Source organism: Pongo pygmaeus, chromosome 3 (assembly GCF_028885625.2).
Source record: "Pongo pygmaeus isolate AG05252 chromosome 3, NHGRI_mPonPyg2-v2.0_pri, whole genome shotgun sequence".
NCBI lineage: Eukaryota > Metazoa > Chordata > Mammalia > Primates > Hominidae > Pongo > Pongo pygmaeus.
In genome coordinates, this window is record NC_072376.2 from 154333320 (window position 1) to 154349011 (window position 15692).

Consider the following 15692-nt stretch of genomic DNA (forward strand, 5'->3'; position numbering starts at 1 on the left):
GACATTTTATTTTGTCATTTTCCTATTAAGATGTCAAATATACATTTTTAACAGCATTTTTAATGATTTCAAAGGACAATTTATCAGCTCTCATCTCAGAGCTGCTGACACACTCACTTAGAATAGAAAATCCTTTCCATGTTTTTATAAACCAAATGTTTCAAGGAAAGAATATCAGGCATGTTATTCTTTTCAGATTAGAATATTTAAGTGAAATATGGGTCTTATTTACTGTTTACTACAAGGGATAGAATTGAGGTTAAATTGCCTAATTGTAAATCAGAGCTCCAGAGATCTAATCCCAGCTGTGCAACTGAAATAGCAGTGAGAGCCAGAGAAAGTCATTTTAGGTTTCTTGGAACATCGTTTTCCCATCAGAAGGGAGTTCCTGGGAGCAAGAATTTAAAAAGTGAGGAAGAGAAGAGTATTCTATGGAAGAAAATATTGGAAGAAATTTGTTAAATTCTGACAGTCCTACCAATTAATTATATAACCTTTATGTTATTGAGTACTGCCTTGAGGACTTGCAGAGAGAAAATTTATTTAAAGAATAAAAATAAATAAATGGAAAGAAGAGTAGGAAAGGGGAACAAAAAAGCAGAAAAGTAGTCATAGATGTATTAATAATTGAAGGAGTTTTAAGGGAGGATTTTCCCCAAAATACAAACACTTAACAGGTACAGGCACTTTAAGAGAACAGATGGATTTGGCTTGTCAAGGAAAAAAAGGACAAGATCAAATGGGGTAAATTCAGGAAAAATATCTCATGAATAAATCTTCAGGGGCAAATTAGCAAGTACTCACAGTTTATGGCACTGGAGACCTGATTACAAAGTGAATTGGATGACTCAAAACATTTTTGTGATGTTTCTTTACCAATGAAAGAGCTTAAGGAGGAGAAAGCTGTTTTGAAATAACTCTCTGGAAAGTACAGAGCTTTTGTTGGCTTACTTTCTGTAACAGCACTATACAATACAGTTTGTACCTATGTTTGTAATAATTGCTAAGAAGTGAAATTATTGCTAGAAAAATACAATCTTTTATTAAGGGAGATATTGAAAATGTCTAAGTTAAACATTGAGGGAAAATAAAATAAGTAGCAAATTTTTTCAAATTATATAGGTAAATGCAAAATCATGTATTTCTGATAAAATATTTGCAGTAATTTTCAATTTAATAAACAGTTGTGAGCATCTACTGTGAGTAACATTTTGACTACCAAAAGCAGTACACAAGAAATTTACTGAAATAAGGAACTGAAAAATTAAAGGAATATTTCCAGAAGTTATTCCCATCTCTCCTTATTATGGTATATCATAGGTTAAACTTTTATGACCTTCAAATATCCTCAATGTGCCTAACTTTACAATCAAAGTGATTTTTCTCCCCTACTATCCTGCATTCATGTCCTTACCTAAATATTTTAGTCTCTCTTCTCTTTAGACATCTCATTGTGTAACACCTGAACAATTAGTTTTTGTATTTTTAGATGGAAGAGATAGCAGAATGTAGAGTTAAAGACTGGGGTGTGAAATTCATCCTCAGCAATGATGAAGTCTTCTTTATTATGGTCAGGGCATGATTATTTAATAATATTTGAGGACAATCAAGAAAATAGTAGTCAGAGAAGGTCGTAATTGAAAGGAGCTATAGAGCTTGTCTATTTTATATACATTATTTTATGGACACAATCCCGCTCAACAAGAACTTGCTGACTCTGTCAGCACTGGGCTGGCTGTTGGAATCCAAATATTGAAAAACGTAGGCTCAAAGAGATCAAATACTTACTCAAGTTTACATGTTCTGCTACATTCCTTCCATTTGACCCACTCTCTGCATCCTTCATATGCTCTATATCCCTGGACATAACATCAATAAGATTTCTAGCCTTCTGGTTTCCAGTTGAGATTAGCCTACGGGATGTACTTCATAGTGAGTAGGGAGGAGACAGAGGTCAGGATGTTTATCTTACCTTTGGAATTTCCAGGAGCTTGTTGCATCCTGACTGAAGATCACAGTGTTGGTAAGGGAACCCTGTCCACACAATTCTCTCCGTCTGGGTTCTGATAACCATTCTCTTACCTTGCCCCTCAGGCTACAGGTGGTAGAAGCACTTCATAGTTACTAACTCCTGGTTCTGCATCAAACTTCGTGTTTCCCATATATCTTGCCCACATCTTTACAAATAGTTCTTGAATTAAATCCTTCTTAAATTGCCCAGTTTTAGCATGCCACCTGTTTTCTGCTGGGACCATGAGGGTTATGCATTCTATAAAATGATTTTCAGTTTGCTTGATTTGTAATGTCTCTTGGGGTGTTTGTAAAACAGTTTTTATTTAAGATTTGCAAAGTTCTGATTGTTAAGAGTTTGGTCATTTCTAAGCCATTGACAGATAAGGGACCAGCAGTAGGGACAAGATGGCAGAGTCTACATGGCAACACTGGAAGTTTACATTCAGTATAGTCAAGTTGGTATTTAAATAATTGGTGGCTCAATCACATTCTTTGATTTTAAATTCCATTAAGTGGATTTCTATTAGGTGAAAGATACTTGTTCTGTCCCTTCTACTATGAAAGTTAAAGACCAAAGTGTGATTTGGTAGAATTTATGCTAAGAGTTTGATTACCAAAGTAGCAAAATTGATAGACGGTAGATCTAGACCTGGGAAAAGTTTAGGAAAGAGGAAAGACAATGTCTGCTTTCCTTACCCTCTTCCCTCTAAAACTGTATTAACCACTAGCTTATGGTTAAAACTCTTTGATAGTAGAGTGTATTCTTGATCTTAAGACTTTGATGTCCATTCAAATTATACTATCCTTGAAAGTGATAACACTTTATTCATGATTAAAAATGCCTTCGGGGGAAGTGTTTTAGATCTTTCTGATAAAGTTTTGATTTGTGAATAGGGTGAGATCTGAGAGGTTTGAGTCCTAAAATTGGTATGTATGTGAGAGATGGTTGGGTTAATGGGGGGATTGGACAGTGGGAAAAAAGAGGAAACATTTTCAAGTGGGGGAAACATATTATAAATTTGCCATACTAGAGGAAAAGACATGATTTAAGAAAAAGCTGAGAAGACTCTCTTAATTACAGAACTAGGTGCAAAGGATGACAACTGGGAGAACAATGAAGAGGTCTGAGTGAATTATCTCATTTTTTTGGTCCCAGCCTTTGTCTTATTCATGAATGTAACATTATAGTTATACTGATTAGGATTCAATGAAAATTGATACTAATATTTATTGACTGTTTACAATAGATGAGGCAGTGTTCTAAGTCTTTTACATTTATTAAATCATGCAATTCTCATAAAAAGTCCATGAGGTAGATGCTATCATTGGTCCCTGTATTAGTCCCTTTTCATGCTGCTGATAAAGACATACCTGAGACTGGGAAGAAAAATATGTTTAATGGACTCAGTTCCAGGTGGCTGGGGAGACCTTACAATCACGGTGGAAGGTGAAAGGCATTTCTTACATGGAGGCAGCAAGAGAGAATCAGAGAGCTAAGCCAAAGGGGTTTCCCCTTATAAAACCATCAGACCTTGTGAGACTTATTCACTACCACGAGAACAGTATGGGGGAAACTGCCCCCATCATTCAATTTTCTCCTACTGGGACCCTCCCACAACATGTGGGAACTATGGGAGCTATAATTCAAGATGAGATTTGGGTGGGGACAAAATCAAACCATATCATTCCCTATGTTAATTTTCTAGGGCTGCCATAATAAAGTACCAACAACTGGGTGGCTTAAAGAACAGAAATTTATTGCCTCACAGTTCTGGAGGCTAGAAGTCCAAAGTCAAGGTGTTAGTAGAGTTGATTCCTTCTGAGGGCTATGTGGCACTGTTCTGGACCTCTCTCCTAACTTCTGGTAGCCTCAGATGTTCCTTGATTTGTAGGTTTGGTCCCTGTGTCACATTGTCTCTCATTGGTATGTATCTGTCTCTGGAGTCCAAATTTCCCTTTTTATAAGGATACTAGTCATATTGGATTAAGCCCTGCCCTTATGATCACATCTTAAATTGATCATTTGTAAAGACTCTATTCTAAATAAGGTCATATTCACATGTATTGGAGGTTAGGACTTCAACATCTTTTTGTGGGACACAATTATACCCATAATAGTGCCCATTTTAAAGTTGAGGAAACTAAAACACAGAGAAGTCTGCTAAATTGCCCACTGTCACCAAGAATGTAAGTAGTAGTGGTAGAAAGTCTGTGTTTTAACCATGATGCTAGATTGTCTTTTATGAAGGAAGCTTAGGTGCAGAAAGACTGGATTATAACACAACAAAATAAGTGCCAGGGTTTTGTGTAATTGAAAGTCTTGGCACCTCCCATTCTGAAGCATTTGTGGGGATGGTCTCAGTCTTCTAAAATGATTTTAAATTGAGATTTGCATTAGCACCATCTGAAGATATTTCTGTCTGAGGAGACTGGTTAATTGGCACTGGAGAAGAACATTGCAATTCCTTTTACTAAATAACCTGCTTTTTAACTTGAAACTTCAGATGAAGACAAAAATGAAAGAATATTATGTTTTCATGCCTACTGGTTTTTTATTGAAATATACTTTAATATAGTAAAATGAGCACATCCAAACTATATAATTTCATGCATATTGAAAAATGTAGGATGAGTGTGGTGGCTCATGCTTGTAATCCCAGCACTTTGGGAGACCAAGGCAGGTGGATCACTTGAGCCCAGGAATTCAAGATCAGCCTGGGCAACATGGCAAAACTCTGTCTCTACAAAAAATACAAAAATTAGCCAGGCATGGTGATGCATCCTATAGTGCCAGCTACTTGGGAGGCTGCGGCAGGAGGATTGCTTGAGCCTGGGAGGCAGAGACTGCAGTGAGCCAATATCATGCCACTGCATTCCAGCTTAGACAACAAAGCAAGACCCTATCTCAAAAAAAAATTATACACTTGTATATTACTAGAGGATCAAAAGTCTTTCACATTATTTTGCATTCTAACCAGCAGGAGAAGTCCTTGACTACAGAGAATTTTGAACACTTTTCTGATGGTATTATTTTACAGACTTGATGAGAAGCAGTGCGTAGACCAGCCCTTATTTTATTTTTGTTTTCATTATTTAAAGGTATTTTTCCATTGTTTCCCTTGCATTTTCTTGGCTCAAGATAATCAATAATCTTAATATTTTTACTAATTTTATTGGAGTTGTCACTTATCAGAGAGGTACCTCCCTTGGTACATTCAATTCACAGCCTTATAAGGGTGTTTGAAGGGTTATCATGGCTAATATTTTCATACCATTGATGCAAAAGCAGCAGGATTTGGGCAACTAGATAGAGACTTAAAACAAGAAGGAGAAAGCAAAATCTAGGCCTAACAGTTTGTGTGTAGAGCAGTATGGTGACACCTGCTTTCTACCAACCTTCTGTCTGCCACTTTTCTCCTCTCTATGTCCCATCTTGCAATGGAGAGAGGGACACATGCTTCTAGTCTTGACAGCACATTCCTCACCTCTGAGGACGGCTTGATGCAGTACATAAGTGATGGAGTATCAATGCTGGTGGTTGAGGTGGAGAGGAAATTTAGTCCCTTGAATTTTCTTTGTTCTCCGCTGTGTTCCTACAAGAATAATGAAATTTCAGGAAGCTATAGTTTAGAGACACATTTGAGATCATGTAGAACACCTCTGGAAAGAAAGTTTGACTAATTGGCCCTTAAGATTGTATCCAACTCTGTGATTCTAGAATTCATTTTTCAAATAAGTAAGTTGCGGCCCTGAGAGGTTAAGTAACTTGAAAAACAACATACCAGAAGGTAGTGCAGAGTAAGGGCTATGACTTGGGATGCAAATTTTGGTGCACCCACTATCAAATCCAGAAGCTTCCCACGTCAGACCTAAATAAAAAGCTGGATTCCTTCTGCTTCACTTTTGGACTTTTGTCTTTTACACAGACTCTATAACCTCTTAAACCCTTGTCAAAAAGTTCACTTACCAACTGAGGGCTAAATATGCCTCTGTGAAAGGCAGAGGTGAACATGACAGTACTCGGCACACCTACTTCTCTTCCATTGGTAGGACCACTGCAATCCCAACCAATAATAACTCACTAACCAAACTCAACAAGACCCACATCCAAACACACCACTGTCTGATGCACTTCAAAGTGCAAATGTAGGAAACAACTTTTCAGCCAATAAGTTTGCTGGTGTAACTATTCATTTGGAAATAAGAAGGAAAAAGAACAACATTTAATTAAAAGTTCAGATTTGTTTTGGATACCAAATCAAAAACTAGGATGTCTCAGATTTTACAAGTGCTCCTTCAATCACAGAGATATACTGTGTGGAATTTGCAGTACTTTGTACTGCAGAGTAGGTTGTAATTGGACAGGTGAGTTCTCCTCCCTTTTCCTATTTCCTCCCTAGGAGCTAAGCGGAATACAGGAGCTAGCAGCATGGAGCTTTGAATCGATGCATGCCTAATCACAGTGTGCAGACAGCTCTCCTGTCTGTCTTAGTTCTCCTAACCAGAATTTATATTTACCAAAAGATGACGATACATAGTAGTAAGTAGAAGTCTTACAAAAGACGTGGCAAAGAAAGTTTGGGTGACCATGAAGTAAACCTGGGGCAACACAGGATGGAACTGAGAAGCAGCGTAATCGCCAACTGCCATTCCCCAGGGTCAAAGACCCCTTTTTGGATTAGATATTTTCTTCCTTTCTGCAGCACCTAACATACAGCTCTGAACATCCTGATTCCTTTTAGTCCCTCTGCAAGCACTGCTGGATGACTGACTTACCTTCTTGGCCAGGTAACCCCTGCTATATCATGAGATTTCATCTGCAAGAAAAGGAGGAATTCTTCTACAGCTTCCCTGCTCAACTTTCAGGAGATTTTGACCCATGTGCTGCTACAGAAAGATTGAAGAAGACAAAGTACATTTAAGTAATTTCTGATCTTTATCCCCTAAGTATGTGTGAGTATATGGTAACCAGTAATGATTTATACTAACACAGCTTCATCTGAATTCCAGAATATTTTCTAAGCGATGCTCCATCAATCCTCCAAGCAGCCTTTAATATGGATAGGAAAATGAACATATTTTCTATGACTCATAAACAATACAGATGCACTTAATAAATCCAGTTTTACAGATAGTATAATGATGATTCCTCAGCCCTAGCAAAGTCAGAGAAGTGAGTTCATATTTGGGGAAGTGGTATGCAAATGCAAGAATGTCAGTGAATGTATTCCTACCTCACACTTCATGCACATTAAGTATATACTGAGTAGTTTATTGTTTCACAGAAAATGTCTTCCTTATGTTTAAAGAAGTCCTTCCTATTTTTTAAGGGACAAAATCACTGCATATAATTGAAAATTGAAAATGTACTTAAGTATATACTAAAAATGAAAGTCATTCTCATTTTCACCCTATTTTTCACTCCTCTGAAGTAATAACTGTTAACAGTTTGTGCATACTTGCAAACATTTTTTCATATGCATATTTATAAAATATAAAGGTCTATATATTATTTCGCAACTCATTTTTATCATTTAGTAATACAAGTCGTGATGATGTAAAATATATAAATCTAATTTATGCCTTTTAATTGTCACATTTGTTGCTTTCAGCTTAAAAGATTTTTAACCCATACCTCATTAGTGATCGTTTCTGCAGTTTCCAATTATTTTCTTATTGCAAACAGTGCTACAATAAAATATTACCTTGAGCAGAAATGCTACTATAAGTATCCCCATAGCATTGTTTGCAATAAGAAAAAAATTGTTACAACTCTTGTTGAAGGTAAGTTTATCTTTAATATAAACTCATAGGGTAATTTCATATATCAGGTTTTTTTCCTATAATATAATAGTTTAAGACAAACATTTACTATTATTCATAGGATGACATATTGGTTTAGTGATTCTTTTAGTCTTGGCTAGATTGATTCACATGTCTGCTGTAAGTAAGCTGTGGGTTAGCTAGGTGTTGCTGCTGATCTTAGCTGGGTTCTCCCATATGTTTGGGGGTTGACTAACTGTTGGCTGGCCTAGAAAGCCTCTGGATTTCTCCTAGAAGCCCATCCTGGGCATGTTTTCATGGTGAGACTGAGGGCCACGGAAAGGAGGTGGAACACGTAAATGTTTCTTCAAGTCTCTTGTGTCCTTTGCTACTATTCCATTGGCCCCAGCAAACTTGAATCCAAGGTATGTGTGGTAGGGCATTTAGCATCAGTGTGAAAAACTAGAATAATTTTTGCAATCAATTTTCATATATATTTTAACAGTTTATGGATATTGCCAAATTGCCCTCTCACAGGATTTAACCAATTTTCACTACTACCAATGTTGTATAAGAGGATTTTTGGCAACAAAATTTAGTTTCCCAGAGTGAAAAATTAGGAACACAGGACAATCTTGTCCCTTCTGATTTTTACTATTATGTGCTAGAACTACTGACCAAATTTATAATACTTATTGCTTTTTCTATTGTACAGCTTTTCTTAATAATTTATAACATTTGCATTCTTTTTTATAAATTTAATTAAAGCCATATTAATAGTTCTTTTTTTTTTGCCTTAGCCATAATTAAAAGAGAATTAATGTTTACTTTATTAGTTTTTTCAGAAAGCAGCTTCCACATTCTTAAGCTCTGTACTGTGAACCACATCTTAGTTGGGTGAATTTTGTTATCAGGAAGGTTTTCAAAACATGGTCATGCATGTTATATTTTCTGAGATCATTCACATCTAACAATCTTTTCCTATTGCTTTTATATATGAATGGGCTGAGGATAAAATTATTGGGTCCCATATTGCCCCTTATTTACCCATTATCTTCTGGAATTGAATGTTCTATGAAGAGCTTTGATATAGGTAATCTACCTCTCCTCCTTCCATTTATTTCAAAACATTAATTAAGCATCTAATGTGACAGGAACTATTCTAGGCACTGAGACCAGAGTATAGAAATAAACCTCTTTTATTTCATTGAGCAGTGGTTTGTAGTTCTCCTTGAAGAGGTCCTTCACGTCTCTTGTAAATTGGATTCCTAGGTATTTTATTCTCTTTGAAGCAATTGTGAATGGGAGTTCACTCATGATTTGGCTCTCTGTTTGTCTGTTATTGGTGTATAAGAATGCTTGTGATTTTTGTACATTGATTTTGTATCCTGAGACTGCTGAAGTTGCTTATCAGCTTAAGGAGATTTTGGGCTGAGACAATGGGGTTTTCTAGATATACAATCATGTCATCTGCAAACAGGGACAATCTGACTTCCACATATACACCATGGAATACTATGCAGCCATAAAAAATGATGAGTTCATGTCCTTTGTAGGGACATGGATGAAATTGGAAATAATCATTCTCAGTAAACTATCGCAAGAACAAAAAACCAAACACCACATATTCTCACTCATAGGTGGGAATTGAACAATGAGAACACATGGACACAGGAAGGGGAACATCACACTCTGCGGACTGTTGTGGGGTAGGGGGAGGGGGGAGGGATAGCTTTAGGAGATATACCTAATGCTAAATGACAAGTTAATGGGTGCAGCACACCAGCATGGCACATGTATACATATGTAACTAACCTGCACATTGTGCACATGTACCCTAAAACTTAAAGTATAATAATAATAAAAAAATAAACCACACACACACATACACATATACACACACGCACACTCACATACACACACACAAATATCCTTGCTTTCCTGAAGCTTAAATTCTTGTGAGAGGACATCACTAATAAAAAGAAAAAGTAAATAATTATCTATGTAGTATGAATAAATAGATTAAGTAAATGAAAGTAAAACAAACAAAAAATTGAATGGCTTAAACAACATAAATTAATTTTTTCACTGTTCTGGAAATCAGAAGTTCAAAATTAAGGTGTTGGCAGAGCTGTCTCCCCTCTAAGGACGCTAGGGAAAATCCTTTCTTTCCTCTTCCTAGCAAGAAATTGGTTGCGGCAGCGTCACTCCAGTCTCTGTCTCAGTTGTCACGTTGTTTTCTTTTCTGTGTCTCTGTGTGTCCTCTCCTCTTATAAGGTCCTTAATAGGTTGACTGTAATCCAGAGTAAACTTATCTTTATTTAACTAACTGCATACACAAAGACTCTACTTCCAAATAAGATCCCATTCTGAGGTTTAGGGTGCACATGAATTTTTGAAGGACACTGTAACCTAGTACAGGAGCAATTAACTGCACTTAGTATTACAGAGTGAAACCTTCAACAATAGGAAGCACACGAGTGTTGGTATTTGAGCAGGGTACCAGTGAAGGAAGATTACAAATCATGGTTTGTCCTATCTGCACAGTCAGCTACCCAGCATAACCCGAGGCTTGATTCTGGAGTGTCTCCACAGGTGGAATAAAATTAGGGGCCAATGGGAAGAGGAGTAAGAGGACCACTCTAAGAGAGGAAAACAAAACCCTTCAAATTCATAAGTCCACTTGTTTCCTAGAGTATAAAGATGAAACATCAAATTGTGACCCAGCAAAAGACCTACAGAGTGGGAACTGCTCTGTAGCACATATACAAGGAAACTGACGTGATTGGATATTGATTGCAATAATGCCTTTGCAAATCCTCTGGTTCTACAGCCCCAGGTCAAGACTGTATTTGTCTTCTTTCTATCAGAGGAAACCAAGCCCTCAGCTCTCACATGGGCCTCACATGGAGGAGATATATCAATGAAGTGGGAGAAAAGTAGCAATGGTGAGGTGGGAGACAACACCAGCACTTGATATTCTATTTCCAGAAAAGTGGATATTCATGATTGGTACCTTAGGCACCATCTGCTCATCCTGATTTCCTTTAATCACCAATGCCAATGTAGAAAGAGAGATGTAACTCTACACCTCTTTGCTTGAGCTTAGAGTCATTTTCACAACTCCAGAGTTCTGAGAAAACTCTACCTAATGGGGAAAAAGTGTTTATGTTTTTACTCAGTTGTTTCATTACATAAGTTGATTATGTTTGAAAATAAAGTGTATTGTTTGCTAGTTAAGAGTGATAATTCTTATTCACTTGCATTTCAGTAGCCTCCAAATGAGGAAATCATAACTCAGGCATTAAAAACTACTTTCTATATTTGAATTACTTTTTATCATTTGTCTGAGACTTGACCATAAAGATGCTATATAAATCTAATAAAGCACAAAATTGTGCCCTCACACAAAATGGGTTATTTCAGTGATTTGAGGCAGAGAAATCTGTTTCTGAACCCAAGTCACAGGTGGTGGGACTCCCTCATTGTTTGTACCTTATAAGTAGAAAGCAAAGGGAAAAGTCAACCAAGCAATCTCAGTTGCCAAGGAGACACAGTATTTTCTATTGAATGAAGAAGAAATATGTGAACTCCCTAGTTTTGTTGACTCACTACAAGTCAATACCAATGATCCTGAATAAATGGTTTGTCAAACAACAGGGTCTTCTTGTCCTTTGCATGGATGGGAACTTTACACAGTGTAAAAATTCAATACTTACCAATTAATTGCTTTGAGAGTGTGGCCTTGCTAGTATTGCCTTTTATATTACTAAGTAGATTTACTTTCTATATTTCCTCCTTTCTCATTGCTTAAGGGAACATTTGCAAGATTCATAGTAATGAGTCGAGTCAGACTAGTACAATTCAAAATATGCAATTTGATTCATATTCTTCCAGGTTCTGAACAGCTACTAGTTTAGAAGCATGCTGAAAACTATGATATAAATGAGCCTTTCCTATTTAATTGGCTTCACACAGTCTCCAAAGGCCGCTTTCCTTGCTATTCGTATATGATAAGAAGATAGACCTTTGGTTGTGTGGACAGCAGAAGTAAGCAAAAAGAACTCTTGCTCATTCTTGAGGTTCACAAGTTCTAATTATCACAAACAGAACATGAGCTGAGCCTGAGACAGCCTACAAAATCACTGTCTATTACTTCTTCAAATGTGGTGCAATATGAGGCCTCTGCTGAGGGAAATATGACCACACCCTGATTGTATTTTTATCTGCTCATCTCATCAAGCTTTGATTTAGCAACAGATGATTAGGCAACAGTTGTTGGAGGATATTGCAAGCTTATAAAACACTGAGATTCTTGTTTAACGGAAGGGGATAAAAAAGACATCAGGAAGCATTACAAAAGATTTCTTTAATGTTTATCTGGCCTGTAAAATAGTGCTGAGTACAAGTAGGAGAATCAGTAAATAGTTATTTAATGACCGATGGCTCTGTGACTAGTATACTGTAGCAAGTCCATAGGAATGAATGCTCATGGAGAAAGGAGGTAAAAAGTCAAAGAGGGAAAATAATTTCAACAAAAGCAAGATCTGTGTTTTAGATGAATTAATATGAAAATTAATGTACATTTCCTTTAACAAAACATTCATGTTCTTAAACGCTCAAGACTCCTAATTACTTTTATGAATATAAATGGCTAGACCTTTGTTACCCGATTGATTATTAGAATTGATTTCCCTGGATAGTCTGTTTCTTTTCTCATTGATTTTAATGCCCTTTGGAAGTTGAGATCACAGATTAAAACAAAAAAAAAAATGTGTCCTTACCAGACAGAAAACAGTATTCTTGGATCCAGGGTCCTTAGCTCTTTGGATCATTTGGTCTCTTGAAACTCTTAAGGATGAAGGTAGGGACAATGCAGGAACATGGAAACTGAAAATTTTGGGTGTTGGATTTGTCCAGTTCTGCATCAACTTCATTTTACAGCTTCCTGTTTACCTTGTTTCATTTTCCTCCCCTCCATGGCTTTCCTAAAATTGTCAGTTTCCTGGAAGACCCAGACACCAGATCTATATTGCCTAGCTCTTACTGAACGTTTCCAAGAAATGTTTGGCTACTAATCCACAGTATTATTAAACTGCAACCAAAAGCAAGCCTAGAGTCTCCTGGTTTAGGTTTTGAGACTATTGTGAATGTGTAAGTTCAAGACAGGTATGTTCCTGCTTGGAAGTAGACAGGAAAATCTTCCCTACTGCTGAATTAAGCTACAAAATCAGCAGTAATTACACACCTGCTTGTTTTTCTCTTACCTCCTGAAATTTCAAAATGTATTGATATTTTAGTGAATATATTATAAAATAAAATACACTTAGATAATGTATTTTACATTGTCTAAAATCTTACAAGGAATGGCTGAGACGTGAGTGACAGAATTGTGCTGATGCCGTAGGACTGACACTGGAAGGACAAAAAGAACTAGCATTTGTCTAGCACTTCTCTATTCCAGGCTCCGTGCTAGATGCTTTAAATAGAGTATCAGGTTTTACATTTAGAACAACTCTTTTAAGTGTTAAGTTAACATTATTATGAGGTTGAACCTCATAAAATTGCCATTTTTGTAGGTCGAAAATGTTGCATATTGGAAATTTCAAATGGTTCAACCTAATTTCTTTTTTATGGGGAAAGAGGGAGAGAGAGATATTAAGTAATTTCCCCAAATCACACAGTTTCAAACCCAGGTTTTATGACTCTCAAATCCTTTGTACTGGGCTGCCTTCCAAAGAGGCTGCTGTTACTTCCCTTTTGATGCTGGAGAAGTCATTCAATGTCTGCACTATGATTTTCATACCTCCAAGTGATCTATTAATACCTACCCACCTACTTGCTAGGGTTGTAATTAGAATCACATGAACTTCTATGTAAAGCTGTTTTGGGGAACGTGTCTTAGAAATGTAGTATACTTCTGTTTTTCAGTCCAGGAATGTGCCTGGAATATATAACATCAACTAAAATGGAAAACATCTAGCTTTTCTGGATATAAAATATGTCTTTATAGTTTCTTCCTTAACATCTCTTAAATTTCTTATAATTGGGAAAAATTATGTTTTACTTTAGAGAATGTCTCAGCTTAGGAATATTTTGCTTTTAGCATCCAAAAAGATTAAGACAGTATAAACACTACTCAGTGGATTTTTAGGGGGTGGTTAAGTGTGTTTGTTCAAAGAAAAGAGAAAGCCTTTATTGGAATCTTCAAGAAATTTAACTACTAAATTTATGGAATCCACAACACCTAGTATAGTTTTTCTTAGATATAATAAGTGCGCAACAAATAGTAAGTAAATAGAAAGCAAAGGAGACAGAATGAGAAATTTAAAAAACACTCATACTATAAACTCTAAATAAATCCTAATAATGCCTTTTTAGTTCTCTGATTTTCTGAAGATTATCCTACTAATCGAAGAGTATAATGATGTTTAGAAACTATTAAAATGAATAAAGAAATGTGTTTTATTTGAGTGTGTGTAATAGGGTGTGAGCGTTATTTCTTTTTTCTCTCTTAAGTGTGACTAGAGCACATATGCACCGAGAACTCTACTAGATGCTAATGAAACAATGGTGACAAAACAGGCTGTCCCCAATCCAGCTCACAGTGTACTCTGGTACTCTCTGCCTGGTGAGTTGATTTCATGAAAATTTCTTTGAGTATCTTCTTGGAGCAGAGCTTACAGAGGATGAAAGGAGGACAGTTGTCATATGAGTAATAGGTGAGGAACATTTACAGGAACAGAAAATTGTCTGAAGACTTTAGGGACATGTCAACACTTAGCTGATGAAAATCATGATGTTTGCATGCCTAACTCCTTCTACCTGGAAATTGGATGTGAGCATGTTAAGAGATTTCAGGAAGAGTATGGTGTTTAGGGAACAGAGGCACTTGCCGCATAGCAAACGTCAGCCAGCACAAATGAGCACATAGTAGCTTCAGGTGTGATCACCCGCCATCGATTCTCTGTTCCCCACCCCACTAATACTGGGACTTTTTACACACCTATATTTGCCCACATTTTCAGCAGAATATCCTGTAGTATATGTAATAACTGTTAAGTTTAGCACAGGTGGTAAGTGATATTTACCTGTTACTTAATCACAGAAATCTTTTAAGGAGGCTTCTCATGGCATGAAAGACTTGGTATTGTGTCTGGAATTGGTGGGTTCTTGGTCTCACTGACTTCAAGAATGAAGCCACGGACCCTAGCGGTGAGTGCTACAGCTCTTAAGGTGGCGCGTCTGGAGTTTGTGCCTTCTGTTGTTTGGATGTGTTCGGAGTTTCTTCCTTCTGGTGGGTTCGTGGTCTCGCTGACTCAGGAGTGAAGCTGCAGACCTTCGCGGTGAGTGTTACAGCTCTTAAGGCAGCGAGTCTGGAGTTGTTCGTTCCTCCGGGTGGGCTCGTGGTCTCGCTGGCTTCAGGAGTGAAGCTGCAGACCTTCACGCTCAGTGTTACAGCTCATAAAAGCAGTGTGGACCCAAAGAGCGAGCAGTAGCAGGATTTATTACAAAGAGCAAAAGAACACAATTTCCACACTGTGGAAGGGGACCGAGCGGGTTGCCACTGCTGGTTCAGGCAGCCTGCTTTTATTCTTATCTGGCCCCCACCCACATCCTGCTGATTGGTAGAGCCCAGTGGTCTGTTTTGACAGGGCGCTGATTGGTGCGTTTACAATCCCTGAGTTAGACACAAAGGTTCTCCACCTCCCCACCAGATTAGCTAGATACAGAGTGTCCCCCACCAGATTAGCTAGATACAGAGTGTCGATTGGTGCATTCACAAACCCTGAGCTAGACACAGGGTGCTGATTGATGTGTTTACAAACCTTGAGCTAGATACAGAGTGCCGATTGGTGTATTTACAATCCCTGAGCTAGACATAAAGGTTCTCCACGTCCCCACCAGACTCAGGA

General features: G+C 37.3%; 1 long non-coding RNA gene across 1 annotated transcript; it reads right to left on the reverse strand.

Annotated features, from left to right (window-relative positions):
• Positions 1-3132: 3132 nt before the first annotated feature.
• LOC129035509 (uncharacterized) lies at positions 3133-15342 on the reverse strand. Its single transcript, XR_008502204.1, has 4 exons — positions 14868-15342; positions 6790-6900; positions 5410-5606; positions 3133-3390 (listed from the first exon to the last, which is right to left on the reverse strand). It is a non-coding gene; the product is annotated as an uncharacterized LOC129035509 (long non-coding RNA).
• Positions 15343-15692: the final 350 nt, after the last annotated feature.